The sequence below is a fragment of the Bufo gargarizans genome, chromosome 1 (assembly GCF_014858855.1).
Source record: "Bufo gargarizans isolate SCDJY-AF-19 chromosome 1, ASM1485885v1, whole genome shotgun sequence".
Classification (NCBI taxonomy): Eukaryota; Metazoa; Chordata; class Amphibia; order Anura; family Bufonidae; genus Bufo; species Bufo gargarizans.
In genome coordinates, this window is record NC_058080.1 from 454,875,488 (window position 1) to 454,890,872 (window position 15,385).

At 42.6% G+C, this 15,385-nt stretch overlaps 1 protein-coding gene across 2 annotated transcripts in view; it reads right to left on the bottom strand.

Annotated features, from left to right (window-relative positions):
- KANK1 (KN motif and ankyrin repeat domains 1) overlaps nucleotides 1–15,385 on the bottom strand; it is a 151,258-nt gene that overhangs the window by 38,612 nt on the left and 97,261 nt on the right. The gene's annotated exons all lie outside the window — the stretch shown is intronic.

The following is a 15,385-nucleotide window of genomic DNA, read 5'->3' on the forward strand; positions in this document are numbered from 1 at the left end:
GTTTGCAGAGGAGTCCTCCTAAAATCTCATTCACTTTGCTGCTATTGCATAATGCTCTGCATTGGCCACAAGCAAATCGGCATGTGTGACCCTACCCTTAGGCCACTTTTACACAGTCATTCATTTTCAACAGTTTTTCCAGGAAAGGGTCCAAACAAAGAAAAATTGCACATTTTTCCAATATACTACTTCTCTTTAGGCTGCACTCCTGGTTTTGACTTACTGATGCAGAATACTGACCAAATATTGACTGTGAAAGGGTCCTTAGAGTCCCGACGTGCAAGTGTGGACTGTAGATCAGCCTGCAGGTTCATCGAAATGCAAACACTCCAAGGACTCCACTACGGCATACTGTACCAATATCACATGCATACTTAGAAGTTTACAGGGAAAGAAGAATCACTTGACTTTTTACTTTGTGATTATGGAACAACAAGAGGGAATGATTATATTACAGACGGTAGAAAACAGGATGCTGGGAGTTCTAGTCTCACAACAGCGGTACATGCACATTATGATGACAAATACATGACAATTGAGGCTACTTTCACATCAGTGGCACGGAGATCCAGCCGCCTGATCCGGCAGAGAATGCCAGGAATCAGACAGACACAAAGTGTGATTGTGCGATGTGTCCGGCCAATTCTTGGCATTTTTGCCGGAATGCGGCCGGATCCTGAATGGGTCCGGCAGGCATTCAGTTTACATCTGACAGTGGCAGGTCCGGAGACTTCCAGCAGGAGGTTCTCTGCTGGAACCTCCTGCCGAAATACACTCCACTTATGTGAAAGTACGGTAATGTTCCAATAGAAAATGTAGTTGGCTACTTTCACATATGCGTTTTCCTTTCAGGGCAGAAAGATCCGGCAGAGGATCTCAAAACCGGAGGAAAACGCTTCAGTATGATTTAATACAACCAGCTGCCTCCTTTCCATTCGGATGCAGTTGTATTAAATTGAAAATGAACAAATCTGTTTGAAATCATTAAATAAATAAATGAATGATTCGGCCCCACTGACTTACATTATTTTAAGTGGTTCCGTTTCACAAACCAGACACAAGCACACGACCATATGTGTTCTTCATTCCGCAAATTGCAGCTCCGAAAAAAATAAAAAAAATATAAAAAGGATGACATCCGTTTTTTGTTTTGCGGATCCATTGCAACAATGCCTAAAACGGACAAGAATAGGACATGTTCTATTTTTTTGCGGGGCTACGTAACGGACATATGGATGCAGATAGCACACACTGTGCTGTCAGCTGTTTTTGCGGACCCATTGAAATGAATAGGTCCGCATCCTATTTGCAAAAAAAACAAAACAAAAACACGGAACAGACACAGAAACAAAATAAGTTTGTGTGCATGAGGCCAACACCGTAGTTTACAGCGGTTTTGTGTTTAGTCACAGAATGCAAAAAACCGGAACGGAATGCATTCTGATGCACTCCATTCTGGTTCGTTCAGAGGACAAAACTGAAGCGTTTTCCTCCGGTTTTGAGAAACTCTGCTGGATCTCAAAACCTGAAGGGAAAAACGCAGATGTGAAAGTAGCCAAAAAAGGAATGTGTCATGGTGACAAAACCTACCTAAAATGATGCCTTATAGGAGTTGTCTCAGGAGTTCAGCAACTAGCATTTATTATGTAGAGGAAGTTAATACAGGGCACTTACTAATGTATTGTGATTGTCCATATTGCCTCCATTGCTGGCTGGATTCATTTTTCCATCACATTATACACTGCTTGTATCCAGGGATTGTGGCCACCACTGGATTGTAGTAAATACGTTGTATTAGCTTTGTCTACATGATAAATGCCATTTGCTACAATGAGACAACCCCAGCACCAGATGCTATTTCACCTGCTGAATGGCACCAAAACTGTAGGTCAGGGAATGCCTGCTCACTCTGCATGCTGCAAACATGGCATCCTCACAGTGAGCTGTAAAGTGAATGCATTTAAGGAAAACCTCTGAATGGGGGCAGTTGTCCGTGTTTCTGTGCATCTATTGGAGCACACAAGTGCTCTATATGTACCCTGCCCTGAAGCGCACACCAGCTCCTTCTCTGTGTGTACTGCCTCTTGGCTTTACTGACCACTCAGCAGACACTGGGCACTCTGTGCAGTCACAGACAGTGCCCCTTTCATGGCACTCAGCATCTAGCAGATCACTTCTACAAGCCACAACTTACAGAAGACAGACCGCGTTCTGTATGTGCCGGCCATTCTTCAGACGCTAGGAAAATATTTATATTCCACCGCCCAACTTTTCTTCTGCTATTTTTAAACCATCTTAGTGAAAAAAGTAATGGAAAGATCAGTGAATATAAAGCAACTTACTGAGACAGCCCCAAATCCAGCTGGAGCAGAGGTGGGACTTTAAAGGGGTTATGCAGTGGCATGATACTGATGACCTATCAATATTATGGAACTGCACAACCTCTTTAAAGGGGATATCCCATGACTAATGAAAAAAAATGAAAATCCGACATCATATAGTACATAATCTCTTTCTAAGGCCCCATTCACACGGCCATATTTTTGTTCCATACCCGATCCACTTTTTTTGCGGATAGGATGCGGACCCATTCATTTCAATAGGTCTGCAAAAACATTGTGTGCTGTCCGCATCCGACTGTTCTGTATCCCCGCAATAAGAATAGAACATGTCTGATTCTTGTCTGTTTTGTGGACAATAGGTATTGTTACAATGGATCCATGAAGAAAAATGGATGCAGCATGGACATCATCCGTATTTTTCACAGATCCGTTTTTTGTGGACCACAAAATACATATGGTTGTGTAAATGCTAGAACCAGCTCTGTACCTCACATGGATCCAGAGATCTCCTCATTCATTACTCTACTAGTTTTATATCAAGCTGGCAGCTCAGGGGAGTGTCTTTTCTGCTGCAGCTAAGGGGGCGTGTCTCAGCTCTCCCTATCACAGCTCAGAAGGGCATGTATTTTCTGCTGCAGCTATGGGGGCGTTTCTCAGCTCAGGAGGCAGTTGAAGGATGAAAAAATGAGCATGTGCGGCCTTCTCAGTGAGCAGGTCAAAGAAGAAAAAGTACAAAGCGAAGTGTCGCTATACAGATAGATTTCAGTGAATAACCCAGAGGCTATACATATATAATATAAAAAAATTTAATTACACGCACTTACAAAACTATTTAGATCCAGGTGCTGGTTTGAAAACTGTACAATATTTTTCGTGTGACAACCTCATTAAATAAAACTTCATGGCCATAAAAAGCCCACGCATTTCTTTAGGACCAGCACATTTTTTAAAGGGACACTGACAGGCCCAAAAAGCATATTTAGGGGTATATATGACAGTATAGGTCTTATATAGGGTATTAGAATCATCTAAGTATCCCCCCTGTCCGCCTCATAAATACAGTAAAAAGAAGTTTTATAACCTGCTTTCCTGGCGTTCAATCTGCCCAAGGGGCGGTGCTTCATATCAATTTGCGCCCAGCCAGCCTCGCCACAACTGCCGTTTGAAGCGCCGCCCAGCTCATCAATATTGACTGAGCTGGGCGGCTACTCTGAAGCGCTGTACTAGTGTCCCCGGCCATCTTCAGCGCATGCGCCCGGCACCCTCACTGGCCGGGATCGCATCGCACGTCTGCTTTATGGGCAGTGACGCGTCTGTTTAGTGATGAGGAAAGTCAGAGGCAGTCCTTGGCCCTTTATATATGAAATAAGCTTTGGATTTTCATATCTGGAACACATCCACCCTAAATCAGGATTTCCATGCCTGTGTATGGACAGTGCATTATAATGCTGCACAGTAATATGTGATATAGTGAGTGACACGCAATAGAGCGGCTGTACTGGCAGTTCTGCTGCGGTCACTTGTGGACAGTGAAGCTCCATTGTACGAAGCGTAGCCGTCTTATGCTTGAGAGAACATGGTATTGTAGGTCTAACATGTGATCAGCTCTGAATGGACTTGTATAAAAGATGTCAGTTCACGGCTACAAGGGCTGCATTCTAATCACCAACATATTCGATACACAAAAACTAATTTATAAAAGGGATTTTATTTTATGATGACGATTTTCTAGGCCCACATACTACAGTAACATTTGTTCATATATACAAGAAAATAAACCCACTTCTGTTACTATTATAAAGCATCAAGATGCTCAGTTTTGCTGACAGCTGAGAGATTAACTATAGCTGAATTCTGATTCATATGGACACCATTTCCTTCCCACCCCCTAGTATGAAGATCTGCAAAGTACAAAACTATTCTGTTTGAACTGTACATTCAAAATTATGCAATACCATTGAACCCTTCTATACATCATGTTGCTGGTTCTTTTCATGGGTGCTACCTTGTCACTGCGCCCCCTGTTGTGTGTGTCATTTGTTACTGCGTTTAATACAGCATTTCATTGGGGACAGCTATTGTGCACCCTTATCAAGCAGAACGTACAAAGCACAGGTCATTCACGAACCGCTACCCATCAGCCCTTTTTACAGGCACTGGCACTCACAGACAAGCAAGGTGACTTACAAGGTATTACGATATATAAAAATGTTGCTGACATAATGTATACGTCAATAGCAAAAGGGACAATAGCAGAGGTGCCCGTGGCATGCCACAGGAATTTTATTTTATTTTTTTACACTAAGCCACGACTCTAAATCTCTTTTAATGCCTACCTATACATGCCCAATCCCACCCAGTGCCCTTAGTGCCCCCACATGGTAATTATTCCCCCTTTGTTTCCCACACATTTGTTATACCCCCCTTAGTGCCCCCACATGGTAATTATAACCCCATAGTGCCCCCACATGGTAATTATAACCCCTTAGGGGCCCCACACAGTAGACAGTCCCCCTTTGTGCCCCTACACATTAGTTATAACTCTGAACTGTTAACAAAAACAAAACAGTAAAAAACTCACCTATTCCCCTTCCCCCGATGAACACAGCTACATTATGTTCTGGAACGGTTGGGAGGTATGTGTATATTATAGGAGTACTAACACAGGCACTATTAGGGTGGTTGCACACTACATTTTTTGTTAAACCCTTTTGTTATTAAGCTTTTTTTGGAGCAAGAAATGCCACTGCAAGATGTTAAACACTGGCTGATAGGAAATTATAAAACATCCTATAAACACTTTCTTGGCATTTTAGTTATTTTTGGTACTTATGGTAGGTTACTATAAACACAGTTTGGGGCCATCTTATAATAGCTGGCAAAGTATCCCCAATCAGGGCCATCCCAGGGCATGCAGGAGGTTCCTGATACGGGATAGCCCCTACCCTATAGGCAGGGTTTACAACTTGGGGTGAGAATTAGGGATACTTTCCCATTTACTAATCCACCCATACCCATAAAACTTCCCCATGTACCATTATTGATTTTCTCAATATATTGATTTATCATTTTGGGTTACCTTTTAAAGGGTGGTAGTCAGAGTTATGAGTTGGTTATGTACTACCTATACTAACTGGACTCTCTGATGGGTTATTGTCTTAGCTGTGAAATAATACAGATTTTAAAAGCCATGCTGCAGGTCAATTTCCTCGTGTACATCAGATTTTTAAAACCTCATTCACTTTGCTAGTACCAAAGTACTGCGGATTGGTCCCACCAGAGGAAATTATTCCAAGGACCACCCTCCATCTATACAGAAATTGGGCATGCTCCGTTTTGATAGCATACTAAACTGTGCTGTTACGGCTACGTGCACATACATCAGTTGTGTCCAGCCAGTACTTGTTTTTTGCGGAGCCACACACAACTCATACTGTATATATGCGCTTGCACAGATTCAGTGTCTATAAACTGATATCACCAGACAGAAAAATGTAGCAGTGTTTTTCTGTTCTGTCCAGCGCTATTTTACATCTGGCATGATAACTTATGTTCCGGATGTATGTGAATGACCCCACAGAAAGCCATGGGATCAGTTCTGGCTTCAGTTTCCCTCTATAGTTTTCTGCACCTTGTCGTAGGGAAAGTGAACTCCATGGGCGGACTGGCCATACACCATACAGGGAAATTTCCCAGTGAGCCAATGCCCTGAGGGCCACCCAAGCCTTCCTAGTGGCTGCCAGCCAGGTACATAAAGATCCGATGCTCTCAGAACTAATTAACTTAATGTAGGGGCATCATGTACTTACAGTGAGGAACAGAAGTTTTTGAACACCCTGCGATTTTGCAAGTTCTCCCACTTAGAAATCATGGAGGGGTCTGAAATTCACATTGTAGGTGCATTCCCACTTAGAGAAAATAAAAAAATAAAAAAATCTGGAAAATCACATTGTATGATTTTTAAAGAATGTATTTGTCTTGCACTGCTAAACATAGGTATTTGAACACTTGAGAAACTACAAGAATTATGGCTCTTCAAGACCTGTTATTGTGACTTTAAAAAGTCCACCTCTACTCCACTCAATCTAATTTAGTAGCACCTGTCTGCGCCCTTTAAAGACACCTGTCCACCCCACAGTCAGACGCCAACTACTACCATGGGCAACACCAAAGGGCTGTCAAAAGACATCAGAGACAAAATGGTGGACCTCCACAAGGCTGGAAAGGGCTACGGGTCAATTGCCAAGCAGTTTGGTGAAAATAGATCAACTGTTGGAGCAATTGTTAGAAAACTGAAGAGGCTAAAGATGACTGTCAGTCTCCCTCAGACTGGGGCTCCATGCAAGATCTCACCTCATGGGGTATCACTGATAATTAGAAAGGTGAGGAATCAGCCCAGAACTACAAGGGAGAAGCTGGTCAATGATATGAAGAGAGCTAGGACCACAGTTTCAAAGGTCACTGTCTGTAGAACACTACGCCGTCATGGTTTCAATTCATGCATTGCACGGAAGGTTCCCCTGCTCAAGTCATCACATGTCTAGGCCCGTCTGAAGTTTGCCAATGACCATCTGGATGAGTTGCATCCCAAGAACACATCCCTACTGTGAAGCATGGGGGTGGTAACATCATGCTTTGGGGTGCTTTTCTGCGAAGGGGACAGGACGACTGCACTATATTAAGGAGAGGATGAATGGGGCAATTTATTGTTAGATTTAGAGCAACAACTTCCTTCCCTCAGAGCATTGAAGATGGGTCGTGGCTGGGTCTTCCAACATGACAATGACCCAAAGTACACAGGATAACCAAGGAGTGGCTCTGTAAGCAGCATATCAAGGCTCTGGAGTGGCCTAGCCAGTATCCAGACCAAAATCCAATAGAACATCTTTGGAGGGAGCTGAAACTCTGTTTCTCAGCGACAGCCCCAAAACCTGACAGATCTAGAGGAGATCTGTGTAGATGAGTAGGCCACAATCTCTGTTTCAGTGTGTGCAAACCTGGTCAAGAACTACAGGAAACGTCTGACCGCTGTAATTGCAAACAAAGGCTTCTGTACCAAATATTAACACTGATTTTCTCAGGTGTTCAAATACTTATGTTCAGCAGTGCAAGACAAATAAATTCTTTAAAAATCATACAATGTGATTTCCAGATTTTTCTTTTATTCTGTCTGAGTGGGAATGCACCTACAATGGGAATTTCAGACCCCTCCATGATTGCCAAGTGGGAGAACTTGCAAAATCGCAGGGTGTTCAAATACTTCTGTTCCTCACTGTAAGCACCTGATGCCCCTACAGTATGCGCCTGGCCAGTGGCCCTCCTGAATTCAACCATGTTGCATTCTTGACGATGATACCGTTTTTTGTGCTGCACTGTGGTAGTTGCTGTTGCAGAGGCAATATTTGCGGTCCCACTTACTTTTGTTGTCCTTCCTTCTGTTAATTTGGACCCGTCTACAACATGGGGCCACTTTTAGTTTTTTTCCAAGGCTACTTTAGGTTCCCAGCCCAACCCTGCTGAACTGTTTACCAGATGCATGTAAAACTGGGATAACACTGTCGCAGCACAATTCTCGTGTTTGCTGCAACGGCAAAACGCGAGATCACAAAAACCCAGCAGTGTTAGACTTTTTGCAATTAGCAATGACATATTTGCACCACAATTCGTGACTTACCTCTTCGCCACTTTTCTAAAGGGTGGGGCTTAGTAGAGGGGCTGGGCTTCCACTGCCTACCAGATTTACTATAATTTACATGACAACTGTTACGACAAAAGATTGTCATGTAGAGGTAGCCTTATTGTAATAGATCCTGACACCCCTGGATGATTTCCTGGTACTGTGGTTGGCCAGTCTGACCCCAAATACCTTCTTCTGAAAACTAGACAGATTTCCATGGAAAGGTACAGAAGGTGTCATTTGGGCTGCATGTTAATACAGTATGTGCTTTATCCTCCAACATCTTGGCAGCCACAACATACAACAAGCAAACCTCTGCTAGACTAAATTGGATATTACAGCCATGACGCCAGTTTCCATTTGGCGATATCCTATGAAAAACAGACCTACTGAATGTGTAAGCCCGAGAGACAATATACCTGGCCAAAATGATAGAAGCATAGCATCAATAAAAGGGGTAATGCCATGACTAATCAGACACCATATAGTGCATGGATGTCAAACTCATGGCCCTCCAGATGTTGCAAAACTACAACTCCCATCATTCCCTGATAGCTGTAGTATGCCCAGGCATGATGGGAGTTGTAGTTTTGCAACAGCTGGAGGGCCACGAGTTTGACATCCCTGATATAGTGCATGACACTCTCTTTCTAACAAAGCTAGAACCAGACCTGTACCTCACATGGATCCAGAGGTCTACCCAGTCATTGCTCTGCTAGATTATCTTCAGCCTGGCAGCTCAGGGGCCGTGTCCTTTCTGCTGCAGCTCTCTTCCTGTGACTGTCACAGCTTCTAACAGAACATATGGGTGGTGACAGTTGAAGATTTAAACTGAGCATGTTCGATCAGGAAAATGACAAGCAGGTGGCGCTATACAGATATATTTTATCGAATAATTCAGTGACTCTACAAAATTTTAAATGACATGCAATTATAAAAGTATTCAGACCCAGGTGCTGTTTTGAAAATTGTTGTATGTGATTTGTGACACTACCCCTTTAAAGAGTTTTACATATAATTTAGAAATCATGGATGGCACATGTACATAACTCTCCAAGGGGCGCCTAGTTGAAGGCCACTAAATCAGTCGTCGGTGAACAAGTACGTCAAAGTTGGGCATCATTTATGTAAACCTGCATGCTAGGTTCGGACCATGACATTGCTGAGGGCATCGGTCTTCATCAGCAAGCTTCTGTATTACCACAGAGGTTCAGTTAACATGCCCTATGTGACACGGCAGGAGAAACAGGCTCTTCATACCTCCCTATAAAATAAATATAGTAAAGCCACATGCATACAAACCATTCCTCAACATGTTCTCTTTCTGGTAGCTAGCTGGGCCTATTATAGGACAGACAAGAAAAGAACACGCAAACACACTTGTCCTGTCAAGTTGTCGTGAGGCTCCATCCTGGATCAGCGACTTGTTTACTCTACATGGGATATAGGCGCCATGACACGGAAAGCGGGTGAACACAATGCGTTTTTCTACCATAGTACATTACCTTCATCATAAGGAATTACATACCGGAAACAAATATACAGGTCCTTACTAAGGTGAAATAATGAATTAGGGAACCCCATAAAAGAAAATACAATACAATATAATGACTAACTACAGGACCATTGTAATATTAAAAACCTGCAGGGAACAGCACATCGCCCTGCTGTCACCAGATACAGATTGTTTTACTACAGGCCATAGCATAGCAGGGCGTCTTCCATGTATCATCAGCAGATGACACCCATGCCAAAGGGTTATACAGACAACTATCAGTGTCAGTAGCGGCTAATATGCACCCAGTATCCGCCACCGAGTCTCCAGTCACCCTTCTTCACACTTCTGCTGCAAGAAGAAATTTCCTCCCTGTTCCTGTGCCAAACACTGCTGCCAGGATGGAAGAGTTGTGCCCTAAGAAAGTCTGTCTTGCTGATTCTGTGATGTTTGGGAGGCATGCCACACCGCATGAAGAGCTGGAGGGTACCTTCCATGGAGGCTCATCTTACACTGGCCTATATGGTGTAGCAATCATTAACATGCTACAAGAGAGCTCAAAAGGCACAATGTAAAACTGTACTATACTGTATAGTGTAATACTATAAAATATAAACTGTCATGTATGCAGTAACCCCATTTATAAAGAGTGGCTAGCAGCCAGTGGCTCCAGAAGCATATAGAAGTGCAGTGTTGGCAGAGAATATAAAAGTCTGATCACTGGTGATCTCAGTGCTGGATGGCTGTGCCTAAGGCTACTTTCACACCAGCGTTTTCCCTTTCCGCTATTGAGATCAGTCATAGGGTCTCAATAGCGGAGGAAAACACTTCAGTTTTGTCCCCATTCATTGACAATGGGGACAAAACTGAACTGAAGGGAACGGAATGCACTAGAATTCATTCCATTTCATTGCATCCCCATGACGCAAACAAAAGCTCTGCAAGCAGAGTTTTTAAGTGTGTCTTAGGATGCGGAGCAAGACTGATCCGTCATGACTCACAAAAAGTCAGTCAATAGTGACTGATCAGTTTTCTTTTGTGTCAGAGAAAACGGATCAGTCCCCCATTGACTTTCAATGGAGTTCATGACGGATCCGTCTTGGCAATGTTAAAGATAATACAACTGGATCCGTTCATAACTGATGCAGATAGTTGTTTTATCAGTAACGGAAGCGTTTTTGCTGAACCCTGCCGGATCCAGCAAAAACGCTAGTATAAAAGTAGCCTAACATGGGTGGACTTTGTGAGATACACCTTCGAGCTTTCTAGCATTTGCATGTAATGGGATATATTCTCTGCCTTTGTTATGATTGTGAACCATCTGCCTAGAAACCACCATGTGTTGTGTACCTAGCACTAGAACAGTGTTCAGGATTGAGGATTTGTAACATGTTCTGAAGACGGACACCATGACATAAAGACACATTTACAGCAGAGTCCTCCAAACAAGAGAATTCGTACCATGAAAGACTCCTGAGGTCTGTGAAGAGCAGCATTTTAGACAGAAATCTACATTCTCGTGTTCTAAAACTGCATTTTTTCACGTCCCCATAGCACGGTGCCCGGTAAAGTACTGGAGAGGGAGTATATCTCACCCAGAATGCTCAGATGGACGAGGAAAACAAGCCAGGAAAGCTGGGTGGTTTCAGCAAAGTGTAGTTTGCTAAAGCACTTTTCTTTAAAGTGTTTTATGGGCTTGGATTTTTATGGAATGGAGTGTAGGTGTTGGTAGTGGGACTTGCCATTCTCTCCCCACTTTATAACACTTTCCCCCAGCAGGGGGGAAGGGGGGGGGGGGGATAAATACAGGGCTGAAATGCTCAGTGTCAGAAGCCTGAAAGCTGCATGACCCGTTGGCTGTGTAAAGCCCGTGTTAGGGCTCATGCACACAAACTTATTTTTGGTCTGCATCCGATCCGCATTTGTTGTCTATGTTCTGTTTTAGTGCTGTGGATTCACTAAAGTTACTGTATAACTTGGATGGAAAATAAACAGTATTGAACTTTTATACTTCTGAATACTGTGAAAAATCGGTCATCACTGGCCCCACATTCACACACAGATCCCAACACCCCATATTTCAGAAACCATAGCGGAAATTCTGGAAAATACAAGGACTGCATTTACTAAACTGGCCATAGACTTACAATTGTAACTGGTTGCCTGAACTTAATAAAGCTGACTACTAGCCCAAAACTAACAAGATCAAAATTTCAACAGACTAGACAACTGTCCCACTAGGGAAAGTCCTGTCTATTCCCATACAGTTGTCAGCCTGGGAAATCTGCTGCTTGGAGAATTAACCAGCTGCAAAGAACAGTTCCTACTCTAGTGACCATATATATTAGAATGGGCGCCATTCTAAGCTACATTTTCCCTGCAGGCGCCTCTCAAGACTCTTGGTGCCCACAAACAATAAAACCACAACATTTCTTTTAAGTGGCGTCTAAACCTATAAATATAAAATGGAAAGCGCAATGTCCTGGATATTTTTACAACTCAACCTCTGCAACCCATCTGTTCATCATTATGCAGGGACATGAAAAACCACAGATAACACACACAGCAAGTCCAAGTATATGGTGTGTAACAAAGTTGCAGAAATCCACCATTTATTATATATCCAGCGAGAGCACTAAAAACCTCCTTCAGGCTCATGTACTCTGCCGCAGCGTCCGGTCATGTTACCAGATGTTTAGACAAATACACCATGCAGATTTACTAAGGAAGAAGGCCAGCGAGGGCAAATAGGACTTGTATCAGACGTCGTCAGCTGCTTTCAGGATGCAGTACACTGAAAAGTTCCTGAAAGGAATTTCACAGCACTCCGGAGGAATGCAGCAGTTAACTAGAAAGTGTATGCCAATAATCCCTATAGTTCATTTCCAATCTATACGTTTTTAGTTATTCTCACTGCTTTACAGGGATTGTCACCAAATATATCAGTTCTTGTACCAAAATGGTTCTCACAATCTAACTCCCCTATACCAGACACATGCACGCTGGGGCCAATTTAAGGGCTCATGCACACGACCGTATGTATTTTGCGGAAAAAAATACGGATGACGTTCGTGTGCATTCCGTATTTTGGGGAACGGAACAGCCGGCCTCTAATAGAACAGTCCTATCCTTGTCCGTAACGCGGACAATAATAGGACTTGTTCTATTTTTTTGCAGAACCGAAATACGCACAGAGTGACTTCCATTTTTTGGGGGACCCATTAAAATGAAGGGTTCCGGATAATAAGTAGTCCGTAAACCAACAGTATGTTTTTAGGAGTGGAGACAGCCCATAGGAAACTCACGTAAATGCATGGTTGGTAGCTTGATCCAAGCCCAAGACCCTAGCACGGCAAGACAGCAGGTGCTAATCTCTCAGCCACCAGAGTGTTAAAAACTTTAATAAAAAGTGGTGTGTGATTTTCGAGACTTGGCCAAATGGATCATGTTCCTAGACTCGCCTACATTGGAGAGCATTCAGGTGTCAGAAAGGGAGTCAGAAAGACTAGCTGGTGCCTTAACAGCTACGTATGTAAAGACGCTTTCTCCCAGTCAGTGCGATTGCCAGTGAGCCAAAACCAGGTGTGGAGGCTACACAGAGATGAGGTACTATGGAAAGATTTCCCCCTGTTCTGTGTTTTTGACCAAAAGTACTGACCAAAGGGCTCATGCACACAAATGTATTTTCTGTGTGTCCATTAAGTTTTTTTTGCGGACCGTATGTGTAAACATTCAATTCAATAGGTCCACAAAAAAAAAAAACAAAAAAAAAAAACTGATGTCACTCTGTGTGCATTCCGTATTTCTGTTCCACAAACAGAACGTGTCCTATTATTGCCCGCATTACAGACATGGATAGTACTGTTCTATTAGGGGCCAGCTGTTCCGTTCCGCAAAATACGGAATGCACACAGATGTCATCCTTGTTTTTTGCGGACCGCAAGATAATACGGTCATGTGCATGAGCCCAAAAACTGAGGCCTAGTTTACACGTCAGTGATTTTGACAGCGATGTCCACCACTGATTGAGAGTTAAAACCAGGATTGGAGCCTCCACAGAGAAGGGATATATCTGCACCTGTTCTGTGTTTTTGACCCGCACCTGGTTTTGGCTCACAATCACTGATGGAAACTAGGCCTAGGGTGTACGACCTACTTGGCTACAGCAGTGAAGTTGCTTCTGATCTCACTGTGAAACATCAATATGTGTTTTCATAAAGTCATCTATATGTACTGGTTCCCTGCACTCCAAAAAGGTCTTCATAAAAAGATCCATGTATAATACTTGGCCCTAGTGCCTTACCAGGGTCTTTATTATACTTTTTTTTTTCTGTGTATATTTTCATATTATATTATATTATCCATTTTTTTGTGTGTATATTTTTATATTATCCGTATTTCTTTTTCTCCACTGTATATTTTATTATTCATATTTTATTTTTTCCAGGATATATTTTCTCAAGCATTAGCAACAGTTGGGTGTATTCTGGACCCACAATAATACTGACAAAATGGTAGGGTGTAGGTCAGGAACACATAAAATGCTAATCCTGTCTAACAAGTTTCCATTGCGTCTGTAGCTCTAAATGGCTAATGAGCACTTTGTATGTTAATTAGATTTCAAATCTGTAAATCCATGTTTCATTCTGTGGGAAAATAACATGCAAGAAAAGCAGTGTTTTATCCTGCTCTACACAAAGCACACCTCTCAAACCGATTTATTGCTAAATTAAAGGGGTTCTCCAAGAATTTAAAAAATGAAAATACTTAAATATTATTTTATAATAAATATATTCACAAATGCCTTTCATTACTTAAAATGGTTCATTTTGTCTAGGGAGTAATTATTACGAGAAATAAAATGGCCGCCGTTTTATCAGTACACACAAAACCTCTCCTAATCACACAGGAGTTAGTTATTTCACCACAATGAGCCATAGTGCTACCTCATCCTTCTCTCTGCTTTGCTTGTCAGGAATCATGATCCCGAATACAGGCGAATCTCTGTTGGAATGGAGCGGATGAGGAGACCTGAGAGGAGGGTGAGGTGAGGCTAATGAGCAGCAGCACTTGTATGCAGCCTCCATTACAACAGCCCCACATTACCACAGCCTGTCCTGTCCGTACTCTGTTTTTCATGTCTCTTATGAACTAAATTCCCAGAGATTCAGCTAAAGTTCTTATCGGCTGTATTCAGAACCCTAATCCCTGACAAAGTAGAGCAGAGAGGAGGATGAGGCAGCTCTTTACCTCAGTGTTGTAATGTAACTTGTCCTCATGTGTGATCAGGACAGGTTTTGTGTGAGACAGCGGCCATTTTGTTTCTCTTGATTGCTCCCAGGCAAAACGAGCCATTATAACGAATGAAAGGTATTTGAGAAAATATTTATAATAAAGTAATATTAAAGTATTTTAATTTTCTTAATTCCCGGAGAACCCCTTTAAAGACTGCCTCCCTTTTTAAATAGTTATCTTTAAGAAACAGAGCTTAAAGGAGTATTTCAGGATTTTACTAAAAAATAAAATAAAGTATAAGTCGCTTGGTGTTCTGTTTGCTCCCCAAGGAGCACAGATTTCCTGATCCCTCAATAGCAGTTACCTACAACATGCCCAACCAAAGTGAGATCCTAGCGGGCTGACCGAATAGAGCCCTAAGCCGGCCACATACATTAGTATTTTGTCGTCCGAACCCACTGAGAGTGTCGGGTTTGGCAGACACTATGTGTGTGGGGAGCTTCTGACTCTCCCATGACAGATGGAGGAGGCAAGGCTCAGGCGAAATTAATATTTTCGCTGAATCCCTTTGTTTGCCTGGGAGTAAAGCCGCTGCCAGTGGCTTTCTCCATTCTCCTCATAGAATACAAGCATGTT